Here is a 15,472-nt window from a genome sequence, read left to right as displayed (position 1 = left end):
AACACTTTCTGACTCCAGGCCAGAAGGGGGAGCTCTAAATCCAGTTTTAGGGGAGCTTCCCTGATATATACATCCTGGTCTAGAGGAGGAGTTAGACAGTTGGATCAGGGAGACCAAGGAAGACAGTCTGGTGCAGAGAGTGAAGGAGTTCAGAAAGACTTAAGAGCTGGAGGAGGGCTGTGATTGGGCCCCTCTAAGCTGAGTGCAGAAAACGGGTACCAGGAACCCGAGGCTGTATGGAACTGCAAGTCCCACAGCAGAACTGGAGGGCAGGAAGCTAAAAGTGACTTGTCCACATAATACCTGATGTACAGCAACAATTAAAGCCTGCAATCACCATGAACAGAGACCCCCAAGGGAACGGCTCAAGTTGCCTACCATGCAGGGAGTGTCCCAGGACAGAGAGTAACCGAGGACCTTGTCAGGACTCTACAGGCAGCAAGGGACTAGTAATCAGCGCAAAGTGGAAGGCTCCCAAACTGACCTGGCAAAGGGATTTCCTCATGTCTTCAGGCTGCCTTGACCCCAAGGACACCTGTTGCCGGCACCCTGGACTGAGGCTGTCTACAACATCTGTAAACCAGGTAAAGACTGCAACCCTGTGTCCTCCATTTATTTTCAGGCATCCACCACACCATATTTGATGATGATGATGATGATGATGATGATGAACATTGATGATGATGATGAGGAGGAGGAGGAGTGAATGGTGGACATTACCTAGAAAAATTGGAGAACAAAGATTATGTAATCAGAGAAGGAAGTTGTACCATTAGGCTGTAACTGTTTCCATAATTGTTCTCTTGTGTCTACAAGACTAGGGAGTTACCCACCACTCCTTGTGGGATATCTGCACAAAAGCTGTTCCACTCAGCGTGTACACATGGATATTCCCTCTCTGAACCCTGCTCATAGAGGTAATATACATATGATCGGGTTTTTAAATACATCAGATAGGAATTACATACATCAGTTAGGACTGCTCTATATGGGTATATTGGTATAGCTTGACGTTTGGCGGAGCTGCTTAGTAGGGTTGAGCGACTTTTAGTTTTTTAGGGTCGAGTCGGGTTTCGCGAAACCCGACTATCTCAAAAGTCGAGTCGAGTGGAATCGGCTGATTATCGCGAAAAGTCGGGGATCGACCAAAACATGAATCCCAATGCAAGTCAATGGGGAAGCATAGTCGGCAGTGAGTGGAGGCCAGGAAAACACCTACAGTGCCCATTTTAATGGCAAAAACATCCATTTTTGTTACTGAAGCTTGTCAATCTTAATTTACCTTATAATAATAGTAAGGTATTGGAAATTGGGGGTCATTTGGCTAAAGTTGTGGGGGGTAGGGCTGGTTCAAGTATTTAGTGGGCCCAGGTAATCTGGACCACCTCAGGGCAGTGGAGCAGGGAGAGGTAAGTGTTTAAACTTTGCAAGTGCTGTGATCCTGAGCAAGCAGGGGGGGCCCACTCGTTGGCATTGGCACTGGCACAGGGCCCCTCAAAGTACGGCGGTGTGTTTGCACGGCGGGGGCGCCTCCCTCCGGCAGCGACACTTTTTGCGTACTATGAGGGGCCCTGTGCCAGTGACGTCGCCAACGAGTATTCCCCCCCCACCTGATGAAGGAACCTGCACTTTCATCTGCACCTTCCTCTTTTTCCCTCTGTAAGGTGTTATGGTATGCGGGAAGGGGAACCTGACTTTCAGCAGGGTCACATTCTTGCTGTGTAGCGTGCACGGGGAATGTAGCGTTCTGGGTCAATGTACCAGCAGACTCATCTATCACTGGCTGGGCAATGGGCAGGATGAGGAGAAAACAAAGATATAGGCCCAAAGAATAAAGTGGGCTAAATGCAGTTCAAAATTGGTAACAGGACTAACCAGGGGGCATTGCTTTGTTCAGTGGAGTACAACTGTAATGAGAGGCTGACACAGTGAGTAGGCCCAAATCAGTAAGTAGGCTAAATGCAGTTCAAAATTGGTAACAGTAGTAAACAGGTGGCACTGGTTTGTTTAGTGTAGGAGAACATCAAGGAGCGGCAGACACCGTTGGTAGGGCCAACAAAACAAGTAGGCCAAATGCAGTGTTATATTAAATTTAATTTAATAATTTAACGAGAGCATGAAGTTAGAAGCTAGGGAAAGGCAACCTGGAGAACACCTTGGAGCGGAAGACACCGTTTGTAGAACCCAGACCCAACTTGTAGGCCTAATGCAGTGTTGTTTCAACAACTATTTAACGAGAGCCTGAGGATTGAAGCTCAGGAAAGGCAACCTGGAGAACACCTTGGAGCGGCAGACACCGTTAGTAGGCCCCAACCAAACTAGTAGCCCCACTGCAGTTGTTCGATTAAAAAACTATTTAACAAGAGCCTGAAGATTGTAGCTCAGGAAAGACTACCTGGAGAACACCTTGGAGTGGCATACACCGTTAGTAGGCTCCAACCCAACTAGTAGCCCCACTGCAGTTGTTCGATTAAAAAACTATTTAACAAGAGCCTGAAAATTGAAGCTCAGGAAAGGCAACCTGGTGAACACCTTGGAGCGGCATACACCGTTAGTAGGCCCCAACTCAACTAGTAGGCCAAATGCAGTTGTTCCATTTAACAACTATTTAACAAGATCCTGAAGATTGAAGCTCAGGAAAGGCAACCTGGAGAACACCTTGGAGCGGCAGACACTGGTAGTAGGCCCCAACCCAACTAGTAGCCCCACTGCAGTTGTTCCATTTAAAAACTATTTAACAAGAGCATGAAGATTGAAGCTCAGAAAAGGCAACCAGGAGAACACCTTTGAGCGGCAGACACTGGTAGTAGGCCCCAACCCAACTAGTAGCCCCACTGCAGTTGTTCCATTAAAAAACTATTTAACAAGAGCCTGAAGATTGAAGCTCAGGAAAGGCAACCTGGAGAACACCTTGGAGCGGCAGACACTGGTAGTAGGCCCCAACCCAACTAGTAGCCCCACTGCAGTTGTTCCATTAAAAAAACTATTTAACAAGAGCCTGAAGATTGAAGCTCAGGAAAGGCAACCTGGAGAACACCTTGGAGCGGCATACACCGTTAGTAGGCCCCAACACAACTAGTAGGCCAAATGCAGTTGTTCCATTTAACAACTATTTAACAAGAGCCTGAAGATTCAAGCTCAGGAAAGGCAACCTGGAGAACACCTTGGAGCGGCAGACACTGGTAGTAGGCCCCAACCCAACTAGTAGCCCCACTGCAGTTGTTCGATTAAAAAACTATTTAACGAGAGCCTGAAGATTGAAGCTCAGGAAAGGCAACCTGGAGAACACCTTGGAGTGGCAGACACCGTTAGTAGGCCCCAACCACACTAGTAGCCCCACTGCAGTTGTTCGATTAAAAAACTATTTAACAAGAGCCTGAAGATTGAAGCTCAGGAAAGGCAACCAGGAGAACACCTTGGAGCGGCATACAATGGAAGTAGGCCCAAACCCAACTAGTAGCCCCACTGCAGTTGTTCGATTAAAAAACTATTTAACGAGAGCCTGAAGATTAAAGCTCAGGATAGGCAACCTGTAGAACACCTTGGAGCGGCAGACACCGTTAGTAGGCCCCAACCAAACTAGTAGCCCCACTGCAGCTACATAGTAACATAGTAACATAGTTAGTAAGGCCGAAAAAAGACATTTGTCCATCCAGTTCAGCCTATATTCCATCATAATAAATCCCCAGATCTACGTCCTTCTACAGAACCTAATTGTATGATACAATATTGTTCTGCTCCAGGAAGACATCCAGGCCTCTCTTGAACCCCTCGACTGAGTTCGCCATCACCACCTCCTCAGGCAAGCAATTCCAGATTCTCACTGCCCTAACAGTAAAGAATCCTCTTCTATGTTGGTGGAAAAACCTTCTCTCCTCCAGACGCAAAGAATGCCCCCTTGTGCCTGTCACCTTCCTTGGTATAAACAGATCCTCAGCGAGATATTTGTATTGCCCCCTTATATACTTATACATGGTTATTAGATCGCCCCTCAGTCGTCTTTTTTCTAGACTAAATAATCCTAATTTCGCTAATCTATCTGGGTATTGTAGTTCTCCCATCCCCTTTATTAATTTTGTTGCCCTCCTTTGTACTCTCTCTAGTTCCATTATATCCTTACTGAGCACCGGTGCCCAAAACTGGACACAGTACTTCATGTGCGGTCTAACTAGGGATTTGTACAGAGGCAGTATAATGCTCTCATCATGTGTATCCAGACCTCTTTTAATGCACCCCATGATCCTGTTTGCCTTGGCAGCTGCTGCCTGGCACTGGCTGCTCCAGGTAAGTTTATCATTAACTAGGATCCCCAAGTCCTTCTCCCTGTCAGATTTACACAGTGGTTTCCCATTCAGTGTGTAATGGTGATATTGATTCCTTCTTCCCATGTGTATAACCTTACATTTATCATTGTTAAACCTCATCTGCCACCTTTCAGCCCAAGTTTCCAACTTATCCAGATCCATCTGTAGCAGAATACTATCTTCTCTTGTATTAACTGCTTTACATAGTTTTGTATCATCTGCAAATATCGATATTTTACTGTGTAAACCTTCTACCAGATCATTAATGAATATGTTGAAGAGAACAGGTCCCAATACTGACCCCTGCGGTACCCCACTGGTCACAGCGACCCAGTTAGAGACTATACCATTTATAACCACCCTCTGCTTTCTATCACTAAGCCAGTTACTAACCCATTTACACACATTTTCCCCCAGACCAAGCATTCTCATTTTGTGTACCAACCTCTTGTGCGGCACGGTATCAAACGCTTTGGAAAAATCGAGATATACCACGTCCAATGACTCACCGTGGTCCAGCCTATAGCTTACCTCTTCATAAAAACTGATTAGATTGGTTTGACAGGAGCGATTTCTCATAAACCCATGCTGATATGGAGTTACACAGTTATTCTCATTGAGATAATCCAGAATAACATCCCTCAGAAACCCTTCAAATATTTTACCAACAATAGAGGTTAGACTTACTGGCCTATAATTTCCAGGTTCACTTTTAGAGCACTTTTTGAATATTGGCACCACATTTGCTATGCGCCAATCCTGCGGAACAGACCCTGTCGCTATAGAGTCCCTAAAAATAAGAAATAATGGTTTATCTATTACATTACTTAGTTCTCTTAGTACTCGTGGGTGTATGCCATCCGGACCCGGAGATTTATCTATTTTAATCTTATTTAGCCGGTTTCGCACCTCTTCTTGGGTTAGATTGGTGACCCTTAATATAGGGTTTTCATTGTTTCTTGGGATTTCACCTAGCATTTCATTTTCCACTGTGAATACCGTGGAGAAGAAGGTGTTTAATATGTCAGCTTTTTCCTCGTCATCTACAACCATTCTTTCCTCACTATTTTTTAAGGGGCCTACATTTTCAGTTTTTATTCTTTTACTATTGATATAGTTGAAGAACAGTTTGAGATTAGTTTTACTCTCCTTAGCAATGTGCTTCTCTGTTTCCTTTTTGGCAGCTTTAATTAGTTTTTTAGATAAAGTATTTTTCTCCCTATAGTTTTTTAGAGCTTCAATGGTGCCATCCTGCTTTAGTAGTGCAAATGCTATCTTTTTACTGTTAATTGCCTGTCTTACTTCTTTGTTTAGCAACATTTGGTTTTTCCTATTTCTAGTCCTTTTATTCCCACAAGGTATAAACCGCTTACAGTGCCTATTTAGGATGTTCTTAAACATTTCCCAATTATTATCTGTATTCTTATTTCTGAGGATATTGTCCCAGTCTACCAGATTAAGGGCATCTCTAAGCTGGTCAAACTTTGCCTTCCTAAAGTTCAGTGTTTTTGTGACTCCCTGACAAGTCCCCCTAGTGAAAGACAGGTGAAACTGTACAATATTGTGGTCGCTATTTCCTAGATGCCTGACCACCTGCAGATTTGTTATTCTGTCAGGTCTATTAGATAGTATTAGGTCTAAAAGTGCTGCTCCTCTGGTTGGATTCTGCACCAATTGTGAAAGATAATTTTTCTTGGTTATTAGCAGAAACCTGTTGCCTTTATGGGTTTCACAGGTTTCTGTTTCCCAGTTAATATCCGGGTAGTTAAAGTCCCCCATAACCAGGACCTCATTATGGGTTGCAGCTTCATCTATCTGCTTTAGAAGTAGACTTTCCATGGTTTCTGTTATATTTGGGGGTTTGTAACAGACCCCAATGAGAATTTTGTTACCATTTTTCCCTCCATGAATTTCGACCCATATGGACTCGACATCCTCATTTCCTTCGCTAATATCCTCCCTTAAAGTGGACTTTAGACAAGACTTTACATAGAGACAAACCCCTCCTCCTCTCCGATTTTTACGATCCTTTCTAAACAGACTGTAACCCTGTAAGTTAACTGCCCAGTCATAGCTTTCATCTAACCATGTCTCGGTTATTCCCACTATGTCAAAGTTACCTGTAGATATTTCTGCTTCTAGTTCTTCCATCTTGTTTGTCAGGCTTCTGGCGTTTGCGAGCATGCAGTTTAGAGGATTTTGTTTTGTTCCAATCTCCTCGCTGTGGATTGTTTTAGAAATGTTCTTACCTCCCTTCAGAGTATGTTTTCCTGGATCTTCTTTGTTCAAGTCTAATGTTTTTCTTCCCGTCCCCTCTTCTTCTAGTTTAACGCCCTCCTGATGAGTGTAGCGAGTCTTCTGGCGAATGTGTGTTTCCCAGGTTTGTTGAGGTGTAGTCCGTCTCTGGCGAGGAGTCCATCATACAAGTAATTCACACCGGGGTCCAGGAATCCGAATCCTTGTTGTCTGCACCATCGTCTTAGCCAGTTGTTTGCATCAAGGATCCTGTTCCATCTCCTGGTGCCATGCCCGTCTACTGGAAGGATAGAAGAAAAAACTACCTGTGCATCCAGTTCCTTTACTTTCTTCCCCAACTCTTCAAAGTCTTTGAAGATTGTCGGTAGGTCCTTCCTTGCCGTGTCATTGGTGCCAACATGTATCAGAAGAAATGGGTGGACGTCCTTGAAGCTGAAGAGCTTTGGTATCCTATCGGTCACATCCTTGATCATCGCACCTGGAAGGCAGCATACTTCTCTTGCAGTTATGTCCGGTCTGCAGATGGCTGCTTCTGTGCCTCTCAGTAGTGAGTCTCCCACCACCACCACTCTTCGTTGCTTCTTGGCTGTACTTTTTGCTGTCACTTGTTGCTGTGTGCCCTTTTCTTTTTTGCTTGCTGGTATTGCTTCATCCTTAGGTGTGCCATCTTCATCCTCTACAAAGATTTGATATCGGTTCTTCAGTTGTGTGGTTGGTGATTTCTCCATGGTCTTCTTGCTTCTTTTGGTCACATGCTTCCACTCATCTGCTTTTGGAGGTTCTCTGACACTTTTTTCACCTTCTGTGACCAGTAGAGATGCTTCTGTTCTGTCTAGAAAGTCTTCATTCTCTTTGATGAGTTTCAAAGTTGCTATTCTTTCTTCCAGACCCCACACCTTTTCTTCTAAAAGGGCCACTAGTCTACACTTCTGACAGGTGAAATTTGATTCTTCTTCTGGTCGATCTGTGAACATGTAGCACATGCTGCAGCTCACCATGTAGGTTGTCACATCTGCCATGTTGCTCCTAGATCCTGCTGACTTGCTGTATGTTATCCTTCTTGTGTAATCTACTCAGCCAAGCTCTCTTGCAATAATGTCCTTTGGTGATGCTTTCCAAGCAGCTGGTCCCGGCTGTACCCAACGATCTTCTAGCTTAGGGAGACTCTTCGCTCTTCCCAGAAGGCACCTGGAATATGCAAATTAGCCTCCTCAAGCTTGAATCCCTGGTTTGGTGATGCTTTCCAAGCAGCTGGTCCCGGCTGTACCCAACGATCTTCTAGCTTAGGGAGATTAAAAAACTATTTAACAAGAGCCTGAAGATTGAAGCTCAGGAAAGGCATCCTGGAGAACACCTTGGAGCGGCAGACACTGGTAGTAGGACCCAACCCAACTAGTAGCCCCACTGCAGTTATTCCATTAAAAAACTATTTAACAAGAGCCTGAAGATTGAAGCTCAGGAAAGGCAACCTGGAGAACACCTTGGAGCGGCATACACCGTTAGTAGGCCCCAACCCAACTAGTAGGCCAAATGCAGTTGTTCCATTTAACAACTATTTACCAAGAGCCTGAAGATTCAAGCTCAGGAAAGGCAACCAGGAGAACACCTTGGAGCGGCAGACACTGGTAGTAGGCCCCAACTCAACTAGTAGCCCCACTGAAGTTGTTCCATTAAAAAACTATTTAACAAGAGCCTGAAGATTGAAGCTCAGGAAAAGCAACCAGGAGAACACCTTGGAGCGGCAGACACTGGTAGTAGGCCCCAACCCAACTAGTAGCCCCACTGCAGTTGTTCCATTAAAAAACTATTTAACAAGAGCCTGAAGATTGAAGCTCAGGAAAGGCAACCAGGAGAACACCTTGGAGGAGCATACACTGGTAGTAGGCCCCAACCCAACTAGTAGCCCCACTGCAGTTGTTCGATTAAAAAACTATTTAACGAGAGCCTGAAGATTGAAGCTCGGGAAAGGCAACCTGGAGAACACCTTGAAGCGGCAGACACCGTTAGTAGGCCCCAACCACACTAGTAGCCCCACTGCAGTTGTTCGATTAAAAAACTATTTAACAAGAGCCTGAAGATTGAATCTCAGGAAAGGCAACCAGGAGAACACCTTGGAGCGGCATACAATGGTAGTAGGCCCCAACCAAACTAGTAGCCCCACTGCAGTTGTTCGATTAAAAAAACTATTTAACAAGAGCCTGAAGATTGAAGCTCAGGAAAGGCAACCTGGAGAACACCTTGGAGCGAAATACACTGGTAGTAGGCCCCAACCCAACTAGTAGCCCCACTGCAGTTGTTCGATTTAAAAACTATTTAACGAGAGCCTGAAGATTGAAGCTCAGGAAAGGCATCCTGGAGAACACCTTGGAGCGGCAGACACTGGTAGTAGGCCCCAACCCAACTAGTAGCCCCACTGCAGTTGTTCCATTAAAAAACTATTTAACAAGAGCCTGAAGATTGAAGCTCAGGAAAGGCAACCCGGAGAACACCTTGGAGCGGCATACACCGTTAGTAGGCCCCAACCCAACTAGTAGGCCAAATGCAGTTGTTCCATTTAACAACTATTTAACAAGAGCCTGAAGATTGAAGCTCAGGAAAGGCAACCTGGAGAACACCTTGGAGCGGCAGACACTGGTAGTAGGCCCCAACCCAACTAGTAGTCCCACTGCAGTTGTTCGATTAAAAAACTATTTAACAAGAGCCTGAAGATTGAAGCTCAGGAAAGGCAACCTGGAGAACACCTTGGAGCGGCAGACACTGGTAGTAGGCCCCAACACAACTAGTAGCCCCACTGCAGTTGTTCGATTAAAAAACTATTTAACAAGAGCCTGAAGATTGAAGCTCAGGAAAGGCAACCTGGAGAACACCTTGGAGCGGCATACACCGTTAGTAGGCCCCAACCCAACTAGTAGGCCAAATGCAGTTGTTCCATTTAACAACTATTTACCAAGAGCCTGAAGATTCAAGCTCAGGAAAGGCAACCTGGAGAACACCTTGGAGCGGCAGACACTGGTAGTAGGCCCCAACCCAACTAGTAGCCCCACTGCAGTTGTTCCATTAAAAAACTATTTAACAAGAGCCTGAAGATTGAAGCTCAGGAAAAGCAACCAGGAGAACACCTTGGAGCGGCAGACACTGGTAGTAGGCCCCAACCCAACTAGTAGCCCCACTGCAGTTGTTCCATTAAAAAACTATTTAACAAGAGCCTGAAGATTGAAGCTCAGGAAAGGCAACGAGGAGAACACCTTGGAGCGGCTTACACTGGTAGTAGGCCCCAACCCAACTAGCAGCCCCACTGCAGTTGTTCGATTAAAAAACTATTTACCAAGAGCCTGAAGATTCAAGCTCAGGAAAGGCATCCTGGAGAACACCTTGGAGCGGCAGACACTGGTAGTAGGCCCCAACCCAACTAGTAGCCCCACTGCAGTTGTTCCATTAAAAAACTATTTAACAAGAGCCTGAAGATTGAAGCTCAGGAAAGGCAACCAGGAGAACACCTTGGAGCGGCATACACTGGGAGTAGGCCCCAACCCAACTAGTAGCCCCACTGCAGTTGTTCGATTGAAAAACTATTTAACGAGAGCCTGAAGATTGAAGCTCAGGAAAGGCATCCTGGAGAACACCTTGGAGCGGCAGACACTGGTAGTAGGTCCCAACCCAACTAGTAGCCCCACTGCAGTTGTTCCATTAAAAAACTATTTAACAAGAGCCTGAAGATTGAAGCTCAGGAAAGGCAACCTGGAGAACACCTTGGAGCGAAATACACTGGTAGTAGGCCCCAACCTAACTAGTAGCCCCACTGTAGTTGTTCGATTAAAAAACTATTTAACAAGAGCCTGAAGATTGAAGCTCAGGAAAGGCAACCTGGAGAACACCTTGGAGCAGAAGAATCAGTTTGTAGACCACAACGAAACTTGTGGCCCCAATGCAGTTTTATAATTCTGACAGGCTGAAAAACAGCCTTTTTTTTTTTTTTTTTTTTTTAGAGGAGAACAGCTGTATTAATTGGCGCAGACAGACACTGCTAGTAGGCCTTACACCACAAAAGTTGGCTCACTGCAGGTTGAAACAAAGGTACATGGGTACACGGTCGGCATTGGTGTGCTCAGCGGGGGACAAATGGAAGGATGAACCGCAGACAGACTTAGTAGGCCTACAATAAAGAAAGTAGGCTCTATGCACTTTTAAATAGGTTCCAGGGGTACACAGGCAGCATTGGTGTGGTCAGAGGAGGACTATTGGAAGGAGAGACCGCAGACAGACTTAGTAGTCCTAAAATCAAAAAAATTAGGCTCAATGTAGTTCGAATTATCTTGCAGGGGTACACAGGCAGCATTGGTTTGTTCAGCGGAGGACGATTGGAAGGAGTGTCTGACACAGTTAGTACTCCCCAAAAATAAATAGATGTTAATGTCTCTCAAAACAACTAAACCAAAAAACAAAAGGGTGGCATACTTAGGTACACGGGTGGGTTCCTCTGCTGAGTTTCAGACATAGTAATTTGGCGCCGCTAAGTATTTACTGGTGTCAATATAGGACACTGACCCTGACTATTTTAACTAGCATCATACATGTCAACAAATTGTTATTGTCAGTGCCAGGCATTGAAGGATGTCAGTGCATAGACTAAACATTGGTGGAGCTGTGAGAGATAATTTTGCAAGTGGTAGAGCACTGTTTGAGCTGGGGGGGAACTCTCTTGTGGCCGACGGTACAGGCCCAGGGCCCTTCATGTTACAACGGTGTGTCTGACGTTGCTTGCGCACCACCACCGCCAGAGACACTTTATTGTACTATGAGGGACCCAGTGGCAGTGCCATCAGCCAAAAGCGGGCACACCCACCTCTTCAGACAAACGGCACTCTCACGGGTGCTTGCGCCAAGTGGCGAGACCACGGCCCTGTGGGGGGGAGTTAGCGCATTTAGGGAGGTGTAAACATTTCGTATGCTGGACAAACAGCTGCTGCAGATTAAGAGATTGGAACAGTCAGTAAGACCAGTCCACAAGCAAGACCTTTTTATAGGAAAGCTAGGTGTCAGCCGGGAAAGGTGGGGCAAAATAATTCGAAATCCATGAGTAGTTCATTTTAATGAAGGTTGGATCATCAACATTTTGGGTAGCCAGACGAGTCCTTTTTTCAGTCAATATTGAACCAGCAGCACTGAATACTCTTTCTGATAGCACACTAGCTGCTGGGCAAGCAAGCTCCTGCAATGCATATTCTGCCAATTCAGGCCAGGTGTCTATTTTGGATGCCCAGTAATCAAATGGGAATGACGGTAAAATAGTTAGTAACCATACTGGACAAATGTTGTCTCCTGTCACTATGAATTGATGCTGCAGTACCTGTCCTGTCTGCGGTCATTGCGAAATCACTCCACAACCTGGTCAGAAAACCCCTCTGTCCAACGCCACTTCTGATTTGTGCACCTCTAACACCTCTGCCCTGTTGCCCCCTGCACCTCGTGTGAGAACCATCACCGGCGCTGTGTGCTGGGAATGCCTGAATGAAACGGTCTACCAGAGTTGCTTGTTTGGTTGCTAATATTTGTTCGAGGTTCTCATGTGGCATGATATTTTGCAATTTGCCTTTATAGCGAGGATCAAGGAGGCAGGCCAACCAGTAATCGTCATCGGTCATCATTTTAATAATGCGTGGGTCCCTTTTGAGGATACGTAAGGCATAATCTGCCATGTGGGCCAAAGTTCCAGTTGTGAAATCTGCGGTTGTGCTGGGTTGAGGGGCAGTTTCAGGCAAATCTACGTCACTTGTCTCCCTCAAAAAACCTGAACCCGGCCTTGCAATGCCAACTGTTTCTATTGGCCCCTGAGAAGCTTCCTCATTCAAAAAATACTCATCCCCATCATCCTCCTCCTCTTCACCCGCTATCTCGTCCTGTAGACTGCCCTGACCAGACAATGGCTGACTGTCATCAAGGCTTTCCTCTTCCTCGGCTGCAGACACCTGCTCCTTTATGTGCGTCAAACTTTGCATCAGCAGACGCATTAGGGGGATGCTCATGCTTATTATGGCGTTGTCTGCACTAACCAGCCGTGTGCATTCCTCAAAACACTGAAGGACTTGACACAGGTCTTGTACCTTCGACCACTGCACACCTGACAACTCCATGTCTGCCATCCAACTGCCTGCCCGTGTATGTGTATCCTCCCACAAATACATAACAGCACGCCTCTGTTTGCACAGTCTCTGAAGCATGTGCAGTGTGGAGTTCCACCTTGTTTCAACGTCGATGATTAGGCGATGCTGGGGAAGGTTCAAAGACCGCTGATGGTTCTGCATATGGCTGGAGTGTATGGGTGAACGGCGGATATGCGTGCAAAGTCTGCGCACTTTGAGGAGCAGGTCGAGTAACCCCGGATAACTTTTCAGGAAGCACTGCACCACCAGGTTTAAGGTGTGAGCCAGGCAAGGAATGTGTTTCAGTTGTGAAAGGGCTATGGCAGCCATAAAATTCCTTCCGTTATCACTCACAACCTTGCCTGCCTCAATATGTACAGTGCCAAGCCATGACTGAATTTCTTTCTGCAAGAACTCGGACAGAACTTCCGCGGTGTGTCTGTTGTCGCCCAAACACTTCATAGCCAATACAGCCTGCTGACGCTTGCCACTAGCTGTCCCATAATGTGACACCTCGTGTGCAACAGTGGCAGCTGCAGATGGAGTGGTCATGCGACTGCGGTCTGTGGACGAGCTCTCGCTTCTGCAGGAGGAGGAGGAGGAGGGGGGGCAAACGCCTACAGACAACTGTTTCCTAGACCGTGGGCTAGGCAGAACTGTCCCAATATTGCTGTCCCCTGTGGACCCTGCATCCACCACATTAATCCAGTGTGCCATGATGGACACGTAACGTCCCTGCCCATGCCTACTGGTCCATGCATCTGTTGTCAGGTGCACCTTTGTACTCACAGATTGCCTGAGTGCATGGACGATGCGGTCTTTTACATGCTGGTGGAGGGCTGGGATGGCTTTTCTCGAAAAGAAGTGTCGACTGGGTAGCTCGTAGCGTGGTTCAGCGTTGTCCATCAGGGCTTTGAAAGCTTTGCTTTCAACTAACCGGAAGGGCATCATCTCTAATGAGATTAGTCTAGCAATGTGGGCATTCAAACCCTGTGTACGCGGATGCGAGGATGAGTACTTCCTTTTCCTAACGAGAGTCTCATGTAGGGTGAGCTGGACTGGAGAGCTGCAGATGGTGGAACTAGCGGGGGTGCCGGTGGACATGGCAGACTGAGAGAGGGTTGGAGATGGTATTCTTGCTGTTGCCCTATATGCAGTGTTTCCTACCACGATCCTGGTGATTCTCTGGCTGCTTTGGCCTGGCGACGAAACCTGCACATTTACTGCATGTGGTGCGGTAAACGGTGGGCTTAAAGTGAGGGAAGGGATGTAGTGTTGCTGACTAGCTTCATTGGCCGAGGGTGCTACAACCTTAAGGGACGTTTGGTAGTTAGTCCAGGCTTGCAAATGCAAGTGGTTAAATGTCTACGCATGCAACTTGTATTTAGACTTTTAAGATTCTGACCTCTGCTTAAGGTAGTTGAACATTTTTGACAGATAACTTTGCGCTGATCATTTGGATGTTGTTTAAAAAAATGCCAGACTGCACTCTTTCTACTATCGGATACCTTTTCAGGCATTGCAGACTGAGCTTCTTTAAACGGATGGCCACGCTGTCCTACAAGTGGTTTTGCCTTGCGTTTTTGGCCAGATACGGGCCCGGCAGATGGAACCTGTTGCGATGTTGATGCCTGCTGCGGCTCCTCCTCCTCCGCTTCAGAGCTACTGCTGCCTGCACCCTGTTCCCCCAATGGCTGCCAATCGGGGTCAACAACTGGGTCATCTATGACCTCCTCTTCTATCTCGTGTGCAACTTCGTCTGTGTCACCGTGTAAGCCGGTGGTATAGCGTTCGTGATGGGGCACCATAGTCTCATCAGGGTCTGATTCTGGATTAGTACACTGTGAGGGCAATGTTCTGGTCTGAGTCAAAGGAACAGCATAGTAATCTGGCTGTGGCTGTGCATCAGTGCACTCCATGTCCGATTCAACTTGTAATGGGCATGGCCTGTTAACTGTTTCACTTTCTAACCCAGGAATGGTATGTGTAAAGAGCTCCATGGAGTAACCCGTTGTGTCGCCTGACGCATCCTTCTCTGTTGTTCTTGGTGAAGAAGACAAGGGAGCGACTTGTCCCTGACCATGAACATCCACTAACGACGCGCTGCTTTTACATTTAGCAGTTTCAGAAGAGGAGGCGAAAGAGCTAGAGGCTGATTCAGCAAGGAAAGCCAAAACTTGTTCTTGCTGCTCCGGCTTTAAAAGCGGTTTTCCTACTCCCAGAAAAGGGAGCTTTCGAGGCCTTGTGTAGCCAGACGACGAACCTGGCTCAACAACTCGACACTTAGGTGCTATATTGCTTTTCCCATGACCACCTGATGCTCCACCACCACTACCATCATTACCAGCTGGCAATGACCGCCGACGGCCACGACCTCTTCCACCAGACTTCCTCATTGTTTGAAAAACATAACCAAACTAACGGTATTTGTTACTGTAAAACCAGTTACAAGGTGAACTCAAACTTCTGTTGGATTTATATATCCCTTTGTAGGTGGGTGAGACTGCAGGGAAAATCAGGCCCAATGTATAACAGTACACAGCTTCAGTGGCAGACAGATATGCCACTAACAGGACTGACGCTGATGCAGACACTAACTATTAAAATCTCCCCCTTTTTATTTTTTCTGGGAGAATATTGAAGAAATGTGGCCCACTCTTATACAGTACATGTTCTGTGGCACAAAATTAGAGACAGATGCCACACACAGCACTGGCACTGAGACAGAATTGCCAATCTTAATCTCCCACTATTTGGTTTTTTCCAGGGAGA

The sequence above is a fragment of the Ranitomeya imitator genome, chromosome 9 (genome assembly GCF_032444005.1).
Source record: "Ranitomeya imitator isolate aRanImi1 chromosome 9, aRanImi1.pri, whole genome shotgun sequence".
Lineage (NCBI taxonomy): Eukaryota > Metazoa > Chordata > Amphibia > Anura > Dendrobatidae > Ranitomeya > Ranitomeya imitator.
This window is presented reverse-complemented; position numbering follows the sequence as displayed.